The sequence below is a fragment of the Microtus oregoni genome, unplaced genomic scaffold, assembly GCF_018167655.1.
Source record: "Microtus oregoni isolate MIOR12 unplaced genomic scaffold, Mior012 000013F_ref0000133, whole genome shotgun sequence".
Taxonomy (NCBI): Eukaryota; Metazoa; Chordata; class Mammalia; order Rodentia; family Cricetidae; genus Microtus; species Microtus oregoni.
The window spans coordinates 31,631,395-31,643,143 of NW_024543072.1; positions in this window are offsets into that span (position 1 = coordinate 31,631,395).

Here is an 11,749-nt window from a genome sequence, read left to right on the forward strand (position 1 = left end):
TCAATTCCATCCCTCACACACACACCCCCCGCAGACTCCACCACCATCCTCACCACTAACATACCTTGTTCACACTCCTTCCCCACAGACTCCACCACCATCCTCACCACTAACATACCTTGTTCACACTCGCTCCCCCCGCAGACTCCACCACCATCCTCACCACTAACATACCTTGTTCACACTCCTCCCCCACAGACTCCACCACCATCCTCACCACTAACATACCTTGTTCACACTCCTCCCCCACAGACTCCACCACCATCCTCACCACTAACATACCTTGTTCACACTCGCTCCCCCCCGCAGACTCCACCACCATCCTCACCACTAACATACCTTGTTCACACTCCTTCCCCACAGACTCCACCACCATCCTCACCACTAACATACCTTGTTCACACTCCTCCCCCACAGACTCCACCACCATCCTCACCACTAACATACCTTGTTCACACTCCTCCCCCACAGACTCCACCACCATCCTCACCACTAACATACCTTGTTCACACTCCTCCCCCACAGACTCCACCACCATCCTCACCACTAACATACCTTGTTCACACTCCTCCCCCACAGACTCCACCACCATCCTCACCACTAACATACCTTGTTCACACTCCTCCCCCACAGACTCCACCACCATCCTCACCACTAACATACCTTGTTCACACTCCTCCCCCACAGACTCCACCACCATCCTCACCACTAACATACCTTGTTCACACTCCTCCCCCACAGACTCCACCACCATCCTCACCACTAACATACCTTGTTCACACTCCTCCCCCACAGACTCCACCACCTTAGTTTCAGCTAACTCTCCCCTATGCCCTCCTCTCCCTGGCCCCCTCTGCCCCATCCCCTAAACCTTTATCCCCTAGTGTTCCCCCTTATTTCGTATCACAAGCATTATACTATCCCATCTCTGCATTACAACCATTTCCCCTTGCCCTTTCATGGGCTCTTTCTTGCTTCCTGACCTTTACAGACACTCAATGCTAAACACAAACATCTAAAAATTCATACCTAGGAAGTTCTTATGGGGTGCGAACAATAGCATTTGTCTTTGTGGGTCTGGCCCACTTCTAGTCATCAACTGAAAGACATCCAGACTGATTCCATTTTTTGGTTCCTGCAAGCAGAGCAGCAATGAACATGGATGTACAAGGTATTTCTGTAGTAGGATATGGAACCATTTGAGTATATGCCCAACAGGGGTAGCTTTAATTTTAGCTTTTTTTAGAAGCCTACACATTGATTTCCATAGAGGTTACATGAATTTACACTCCCACCAGCATTAATAAGGGTTCATGTTCTCCACATCCTCATCTATGTTGTAAGCGAGGCTCAAACTCAGGGATCTGCCTGCCTCTGCCTCAAAGTGCTCTTATTTCAGGAGTGAAGCATCACGTGTAGCCAATCATCAATCCCCATTTTATTAACTTCTTCCCTGCTTTTAACTTTTCTTTGTCTACCAGTTTGGGATTGTCTTGCTCTACTCGAGGAATTTAAATAAATAGATAAAACGAGATCTGTCATTTTTCTTTCTGTCCTCTTTCGTTTTTGGTTGGGGGGGGGGTGTCAAGACAAGGTTCTCTATGTAGGTAGCTCTGGATGTCCTTGAATTCAGTCTTTAGACCAGGCTATCCTCGATCTCAGAGATCTACCTGCCCACACCTCTCAAGCAGTGCAGCTAAAGGTATGGTCCACCTCACTCAGCTTATCTCTGATTTCTTAATGTAAGTGCTTAGCATTATAAGCACTTCCTTCTTAGGCTGCTTTCATTGTATCCAGAAGGATTTGGTATGTTTTGTTTTCATTTTCATTTTCTTCTAGGAAATGTTTTTACTCCTCTGAGTTCTTCATGACCCCATTCAGCATTCATTACCGTATTGTAGTAAGAGCTGCGGGGCTGCGTCCCCAGCACCCCGGCCGCCTGCTAGCTTATGCCCCGAAATAACTACACGGAAACTGTATTCTTTTAAACATCGCTTGGCCCATTATATCTAGCCTTTTCTTGGCTAACTCTCGCACCTGGACTAGCCCATTTCTTATAATCTGTGTAGCCCACGAGCTGGCTTACCAGGAATGATCTTAACCTGCGTCTGCCTGGAGTGGGAGAATCATGGCGACTCCTTGACTCAGCTTCTCTCTCCCAGCATTCTGTTCTGATTACTCTTCCCACCTATGTTTTAACCTATGAGGGCCAAGCAGTTTCTTTATTGCTTAACCAATGAAATCGACAGATTGATATATGACACTCCCACATCATTACCGTGTTGTTTAATGGAATGCCCATGACTGTGTACACTCTAGGGTTTCTCTTGCTGTTGATTTGTAGTCTTATCCCACTACGGTCAGAATACAAGAACTTATGTCTATTTTCCTGTATTTGTTAAGTCTTGCTTCATGTCCTAATATAACCTATTTTAAAGAAAGTTCATGGACTGCTGAGGAAAAAAAAATGTGTTCTACAGTGTTTGGATGGGACTTTCTGTAGATGTCTGTTGAGCCCATTTTATCTATGATATAATTTAACTCAGATATTTCCATTTATTTTTTTTGTTGGGATGACCTATCAGATGGTGAAAGTATTGAAAACATCCACTTATTTTTCAGGGGTTAATCTCTGACTTTACATCTAGTAGTATTTGAGTTTGGGGCATAAAGTCTTAGATAATAATGTCCTCTTGATGTATTTGCTCCCTTTTTTAATATTAATTATTTATTTATTTGTTATGTATACAACAGTCTATTGTATATAGATAGTCTATCTGTGTGTATGCCTGCAGGCCAGAATTCTGTGTGTATAGTCTATCTCTGTGTATGCCTGCAGGCCAGAAGAGGGCACCAGACCTTATTACAGATGGTTGTGAGCCACCATGTGATTGCTGGGAAATGAACTCAGGACCATTGGAAGAGCAGGCTCTTAACCACTGAGCCATCTCTCCAGCCCCGGTATTTGCTCCCTTAATCAACATGAAGTAACTTTATCCTTTTTTCAGATACTAGCACAGTGACACCTACTGTTTTTGTTTCATAGGTCCATTTGCTTGTTACAACATTGTCTATTCTATCACCCTAAGACAGCGTCTGACTTTAGTAGTGAGGCATGTTTCTTGCAGGCAGCAAACAGGTGGTTCCTGACTTCTTTATACAATCTTATAGCCTGTGACTTTTGATGGGTGAACTGAGACTATTACTAGTCAGAGTTATTATGAAAAGTTTTATTCTGACACCCGCCATTTTGTTCATTTTGTGTATGTGGCCCCCCCCCCCATCATTCTAGCACAATTTATTCCTTCCTGTGGCTTCATGGGTGGATTTGTTTATCTCTTCAGTCTGCAGGATTCCTTTGAGTATTTTCTGTAGAACTTGGTGCTTATAAATTACTTAGGCCTATTTTTATCAGAAAGTTATTTGTTCTTCCATTATGATATACAGCTTTATTGGGTATCGTATTCTAGACTGGTATTTATATCATTCCAAGTTTTTTATAGCTTTTAGTATTTCAGTTGAATAATCCAATGTTATTCCAATACTCCCTCTGTTATAAATGACTTGAAGTTTCCCTACTGTCAGTTTCAATATACTTTGTTTATTCTGTATATTTAGTGTTTAATTATAATATGATATAAAGTTCTTTTCTGGCATTGTCTGTGTAATGTCCTAAATGTCTTGTATATGGATTGGCATCTCTTTTTCTAACTCTGGGAAATTTTTTTTGTTATGATTCCTTTGCAAATCTTTTCTGTGCCTTTAGAAAGAGGTCCTCCTTCTATGCCCATAACCTGTAAATTTAGTCTTTCCAGGGTGTGTCTCATATATCTTAAAGTTCCCCCTGGTGACTAATTATCATTTTACCTTTGTCCTGGTGGGATGGCCAGTTCTCCACTTCATCTTCAAGCTCTGATATTCTGGCTCCTCCTCGCCTCTGGAGATGAAACTTGCCACAGCTTTTTATTTGATGTACTATGCTTTTTATTTCCAGAATTCCAGGGTGTCTTTCTGCAGTATTTCTATCTCTTTGCTGGAGTCTTCTTTCAACTAGCTCATCATGTTCCTTGTCTTATCCAGCTGTCTATGTCATTGCACATACTTAAAATCTCTACTGTGAGTTCTCTGAGACTTCGTCTGACTGACTCTCAGTAGCAAACCATTTCTTTAAGGTTAATAATTTTTGGAAGAGTTCTGTGTCTTGTTTCCCCCCCCCCCCATATTTCTCATGTTACTGTGTTGGTATTTATGCATCTGGTGTTATTTTGTTGCTTGGTTTATTTTTTAATCAGCTATATTCCTTCAGTTGAAGTATTTGCAATGTTCAGACGGGACTTGGATGAGCATATAGTTGAGAAAATAATTTCTCAATCTAGGCGCTCAGAGTACCTGCTGTAAGCTCTATGTTATTTTCTGTGTGGGAAATGAACTGAGAAAGCAACCACAGCTGCTTGCTATGGCCTCTCTGCAAATGTTTAGTGGTCAGTGGATAAAAGTGCTCCCCTTGGCTTCAATCACTGCTAGAGGAGAAACAGCCAAGTGTGGAGTAGACCCAGATTTTAGTGAATGAGGTTAGAAAGGACAGAAGTGGGGTGGGAAAGGACAAAAATTTAGTAGTAGGTGGGCTTTGAAAAAAAATCAAGGTAGGTAAAACATCTGGGAGAGCAAAGTTGGGATGCTCTTAGGATCTACAGATCTTAGAAAGGGTTATACTTGTGGAAGATTACAGTTAAAAGAAAAGGGGGAGGCTAAGGACTGAAGAGGAAAAGACATAAGGATGGGAGAGAGGTGCATATGATGTGGCTGAAGAGTAAAGAACACGTCACCAAAAACTGGGTGGAGAAACAACAATTCTAAAACCTAACTCAACAGTCTACCAAAAAAGAGCAAAACCGCCATGAGGCACGTATACGAGCAGGAAAACTAAAGAATAGAAATCAAGAAACAAAGATACTTGTGGTGTGGATCGCTGCCACAGCTGTGCAGCGTTGAAAGGCGACATTCTAAGACCCTCCCGACTCCCTCCCAAATAAGGTTCCATATACAGCTGTGTGAAGTGGAGAACCTGGAAACCCTTGATCTCAACAGCCTGTGCTCCTGGGGTTCTGATATATGGGGGAGCAGAGGTTCTAAGTCCTTGCCTGATAGTTTCCTTGGACCCCTGAGCCTTCCTGCCTCCAGTGTATTTTTGAGGCAGGGTCTCTCAGTAAACCTGGAGCTCACCATCTCATGTAACCTGGAAATCCAGAAAAACTCCCGGATCTGCCTGCTCCTGCCTCAATCTACGTTGTCTAGTGGTGAGGTTACGAGTGTGCACCGCTGCAGCCAGCTCTCCCCGTGGCCTTACGAGTGTGCACCGCTGCAGCCAGCTCTCCCCGTGGCCCTCAAGATCTGAACTCGGATCCTCACACTCGTGCATCAGCACTTTACCATGAACCATCTTTACAGCCCTAACCCAACATTAGGAGATAAGCTTCCCTAATTGAAGAAAAAAAAAAAAAAAGAAGCTCAGATGAAGTTACTAGCATTATTTCCATTTTGTACTTGAGGAAAGTGAATTTTAAGAAACTTTCTTAAGGATGCTAAGCTTTGAGAAACACTATGTGTATTAAACTCTCATGCTTCAACTTTACACTATAATGCCTCTATGGGTCTAGGGAGACTCCCTTCTAACTTTTTTGACTATCCCTAAGTACCCCTTTAGCAATGACTTGTTCTGCTTAAAACACCGCTGCACAGCGGGTTATAGTTTGGGATAATCTTAAAGAGCTTTGAAAGCCAGTTTGATAGGGGATTGGCCAAGGAGGAGTTCCTGAGCCTGCAAAAGCCCCATCAAGGAGGATGGGCAGAAGACACTTAGGCCAGGGATGGGACAGGACAGCAGGCTAAGTGTGAGGGACAGAAGGGCTGAAGTGAGGGAGTGGGAGTGAGAAGGAAAGAAATGCTGGATGCGACAGACATTACCTCACCAGGAACACATACTCCCGAGGCTGGAATTCAACTTAGTAATTCTGTTACTAGGGCAACAGTAAAAGAACCTATCTCAGAGAGAACCCAGCAGAGAGTGTTTGTGCACCGAAGTACAGAGGCTCTGAGCTGGGAAAAGAGGTGGAAGCAAGTGGCCAAATAATGCAGCAGGAGGGACTGGGACCTCATAGGACATTTCCCTGGCCTCTGCTCTCTAAACATCTGAAGCTGACTTGGTGGGAAGGCAGCCAGCAAGATCCATGAAGCAGAAACTGTTTAACCTCATGACGGATCACCAGTTAAATCCCTAATGCCTGGGCCGATCTAAGGACACCCAGAAGTGGAGGTCACCTTCCCCATCTGCCATGGGAGCCCTCATGTAGGAAAGCTCCTTTGAGGGCATTTCTGGCAGCAGAGGCAAAACACTAGAAGCTGACCATGGGCTCAGTTTGCCTCCAATATGATATCACTGGAACCTTTAATGTCTAAAGGTCATTTCAGCCTCTTCAAGGAGGGTAGTATGGGAAAATCTACCATGCAAGAGGAGTCCTGAGCACCAATGAAGATGCAGTTGATGCTCTGCTCCGTGTAAGCCCTCTGGTGGATAAGCCTTCTTCCTACGGTCAGATAACCAGGGTGCTCTCCTGCCCAGCAAGCTATCAGGACAAGATAGCCTTGGCATCTGACTTCTCTTCCACAGACAGTGAGAAAAGACTAGCCCTTCAAAGACATTAGGAAAATGGAGACATCAAGACTCTCACCAGACTCAAGCAAAATGAGCACTATCCTGTCTAGACTCCAGACCAATGCCTACACACAGTACTAGATAGAGGAAATCCCATCTAACTTACACCGACCACACTTCTCAAAGTCCTCGTCTTTCCAAAAGTCTTTCTTGAAGAGTGTCAATAGAAAATATGAAGGACTGGTTTGTTGTTTTGGTCCCCTCTTGCGCTAGGATTTCACAAGTCTATGTAGGGAATAGATCTCGCCTAGGGGCTACACAGAGGTCTGTATTGCCTGAAGAATTCAGTTTCAAGTATTACATTGGAGACAGGGTGGTGGGGCAATCACTCCTGGTTCCAAAGAGATTCCTACCAGGGCAGTTATGCACCACATAGGCATCAGTTTTCCCACTGGACATAGCATGTTCGAGATGATCCCAGAAAGAATTCTTCCCTAAGGAGGATGAGAGCTCTCCAGGAAAACTGCATCACCCCAGATATCCACTGCTAAGCTTACTGTCATCTCTGAACTCCTTTTTCTCTCTCTCTTTTACACATTTTTGGAGTGTTGGGGGCGGGAGTTGAGATAGTATCTCACGTTACAATCCAGGCTGGCCTTAAACTTGCAGCAATCTCCTGCTCCAGTCTCCTGAGTGCTGTGTTGCATACGTGAGTCGTCATGTCCAGCTTACCATTCCTTCTCTGAGTTAAACACATTGGTTTTCCTTTTAGTTTCTTCCCTGTCGTTTACTGAAGAGAGTCTCAAAGCCTGCTCTAAGAAGTTAACGAGAGCTGGGTGGGCCTGAAGATGCGGCTCAGTTGGTGGGGTGCTCACCTAGCATTCAGGAAGCCCCGGGCTCTTATCCCCAGCACATTAAACCCAGCACTTAGGAAATGGAGGTGGAAGAATCAGAAGTTCAAGGTCATTCTCTGCTAGGTCGAGGTCAGCCTGAACTACCGAGGCCCTGTCTCCAAAAACCAAGCAGGGAAAAATTAAATAAATAAAGAGGACTAGGAATCTCAGGGGAGAGTGCTTGCCTAGCACCAGGCACTAGGTTCAATCTGTCACCACAAAATAAGAAAAAAAAAATCAAGTAAACAGCAAAAAAGAACATCAAGGATAACCACGCCATAGGCCTTCTGAAAGACAGAGAGCCCCAGCGCATAGTCACAATTAGAACCAGGGGCCTGATCTGGTAGGTCAATTTATCCCACAGAATTCATGAAAAACATAGTGCTAAGGGCACTTGTAGATGCTGTGGTTGGTGGTTAAGGCTTGCGTCTGTACCCTCCCCAACTCCAGTCTTGTTATGTGTCTGTTCTGTAACTTGGAGTGTTAGCACTTCTTAGAGTCTCCCTTCATTTGTAAGGTGGGATCACACCACAAGACTCTCTGGATGGCTAGAAGATCATGTGCCTGACGCTGGTAGATAGTAAAAAGCAATGTCCATCACCTCTCACCTTTCCACAGAAAGAAGGAAGGGTGGTGCAGGACAATTGTCTATATTCTGTCAATCATGTTTTAAATAAACGCTGATTGGCCAGTAGCCAGGCAGGGAGTATAGGCAAGGCAACCAGACAGGAAGTAGAGGCGGGGCAATGAGAATAGGAAAATTCTAGAAAGGAGGAAGCCCATTCCTCCCCAGTCCTTTCCAACCACAGAAGAAGGAAGATGTGATTGCCCTGCTGAAAAAGATACTGAGCCATGTGGCTAATAAAGATAAGAATAATGGGTTAATATAATTTATAAGAGTTAATAAAAAGTCTGAGCTAATGGGCCAATCAGTTTATCATTAATATAGACATTTGTGTGATTTCTTTGGGGCTAAACAGCTGTGGGACCTGGTGGGAGTACAGAAACCAGGCAGGACAAAAACCCAGACAACAGAAAGGTGTACAATTCCCATCACGAAATAAAATCTTCTATTTGGTTTTAAAGACAGGGTTTCTCTGTGTAGTCCTGGCTGTCCTGGAACTCACACTGCAGACCAGAATAGCCTCAAACTCAGAGATCCACCTGCCTCTGCTTCCAAAGTACTGGGATCAAAGGTGTATGTCCACCACCACCCAGATTAATAAAATGTTCTCCCAAAGCTTACATTACACAGACATCTCCCACACTGAAATCTATAAGGCATCTGGAAAACCAAGCCATCTCTCCCTGACAGCTGTTAAGTTATAACCTTACTTTTAGACCCATCTTAGGGTTTCTATTGTCTAAAAAATAGCAAAACCATGACAACTCTTGCAAAGGAAAACATTTAACTGGGTGGTTTGCAATTTCAGAGGTTTAATCCATTATCATCACAGCAGGACATGGTGGCCTGCAGGCAGACATGGTGCTGGAGGAGGAGCCGAGAGTGGAGAAGGAGCTAAGTCTTGATCCCACAGGCAGCAGAAAGTGGTCTGAAACAATGGGTGTGGCTTGAGCATATATGAGACCTCAAAGCCTGCCTCCACAATGACACACTCCCTCCAACAAGACCACACCAACCCCAACAAAGCAACACCTCCTAATAGTGCCACTCCTTATGAGTTTATAAGGGCCAATTACATTCAGACGACCACAAGACCTAATAACATTAAATAATCCTAGTCTTGGTACAAAGATCCAACTGTTCTGAGCTGGAAGTGGGATCCAATTCCTCCACTAAGTCTTTATGCAGTTATGGGGCTTTCCTTTGGTCACCCCTGGATAATGAAATGCACAATATTGAGGAACCCTGAAAACAAAAGCATTCCTGGGGAGCACAAGAAGTTGCAGTGAGTTCCGCCAACTCTTAAGGATCTAGTCTCCTGAGTAGGAACTCAGGTAACTTTGAAGGAAAAGATAATGGTACTTTATACTAGCTGGTACTAAAAACAGACCATATATGTCTGTGTGTGTGTGCGTGCGCACATAATATATAGTTGTCTATATATATATATATATACATACATACATACATACATATGTGCATATGTGTATGTATATATCAGTATATATACCTATATACACATACATATACACATATGTATACACACACACACACACACACACACACACACACACACTGATTTGGCCTGTGGGTCCTAGCCCTTCCCTTCCAGCCTGCTTTGGAACTTTTTTCCACACGACCTTACTTGTTTTCACCTGCTTTTCTTGGCACTGTCCCATAGTCCCATGCCCACCGAGAAGACTTAAGAAGGGCTGGGCAAGATCAAAGTCTGGAGTGAATTGTATATGCTAAGTGGCTCTCATACCAAAATTTTACCTTCTTTAGATATGAACCCATGTTTAACTGCTATGAAAGAAAAAGCAATGTATTGGCCTCTGTACCACTGGTTGATAATGTTGGACTCTAGCATCCAAACACCGAGAAGGAGTCGCCCCCAGAGACCACACCTCACACACCACAGCCGATGCAAAGAAATGAGGATTTTATTAATTCTGTCATGACAGGGTCCCTCAGCATTTGGGAAGCCGAGAGACCTCGAATAGCTGGTACAGTCTATTTTTAAAGAGGCCACAGAAGCAAGGGGGGTTGTTCTTTGACTATTCTGATTGGCTTATTTGAAAGGGCTATTACCAATAATTGACTGGAGAGCTGTTGCCAGATCAGATGAGGTAAGAGGTCATTTTGACCCCGTTTCCCAGGGGACTGAATCAAAACATACATATATGGGTCATTGTTCAGGAACTGAGTATGTGCGAGTGTAGCTGTTAGGTCCTTGGTTCCCAGGGGAGGAGGGGAAGCACTATGGCACAGGGGCTGAGAGGATTCAGAATTGTCAAAAATGGCTTCAGGATTGTCTTAAAGTCTTACAATAACTCCATCTGAGCCCTCGGTTGAGCTCATTAACACTTTGAATAAAACGGCATATTTATTCCCCATTGCTCTTTTCTTCTTAGGCAAACAAAAGTATGCCCACATCAACTTCCCTTACCACCTAAAGCAAGGCAGCTTCGCAGAATTCTCAACAGTGAGCACACGAGAGCTGCTTACCTTGTGTAAGTGGCCTTAAGCATCAAGCGTCTGTCCTCTACTTCCACAACTGCGGTTTCAAACCTGTGAGGGCCCTTAGCAGCCTGTCTTGTAAGTCCCATCCCCCACTCCGAGAGCACTTCAGTGTCTCAGAAACACCACTTTACCATGTGTCACCTTGCCCTGTCATCATGAGAGAAGCTCCTTTAGTCCATAAGAGAGTCATTTGGAGGTTTTCTGGCCCCAGGAAGGGACCATTACACTGGGAATTCTCCATCAGATAGAATTAAAAGTAGAACCCTGCCCATGACCACTCAACTCACCTGAGCCCTCACTGTCCTCCTGGAAGAATGGTGTGAAAGAAAGGTTGGGGGACTGGTGAGGTGGCTCACTGGGAAAGCTGCTGTCACCAAGACTGATGATCTGAGTTCAGTCACCAGGACCCAATGAGTGGAAGAGAATTCCTGCAAGTTGTCCTCTGACTCCCATGTGCACAATGTCACACTTGTCTCCACACACATAAACACCACAAATATACAGAGATAAATCAGTGTAATTTAAAAGGTTCTCAGAAAGATAGAGTAGAAAGTCAAAGCATTCTGAGTGCTTTGGAGGTCAGTCAGTGACCATCACGCATGCAAACAAAGTGGCCAGCACATATTACATGACCCACACCTAATAAAGTGTCCCTAGGAGACCCCGCCTGAGCAGCACACTGCACTGCAACTCCCAGAGGAAATGGCCACTTTGGAGATTAATCTCCTATAGACTTTTACGTTCTAAATTTATCTCACGAGCAATTTTCTAAGCTCTAGGGAAAGACTTGCTTATGTTTGTTTGTTTCTTAACAGAATTTATTTTAATTATAAAGAAAGGCTGGCTTCCCTATCAATTAAATCTTGTTTCAATTAGTACAACTATCATTTAGGTCATTACGTTAAGTGTTTGGAATTTCTGCTCGAAGGTCACTTTCAATTTAGTAAACATCCCTAAGTCATCGTGTTAATTCCCAGCCAGTCACCCCAGAAACGCTGAGTCAGTAAACAAAATCAAGCATTAGCTAACTAGCCATGAATCCACTTGACTTTATTA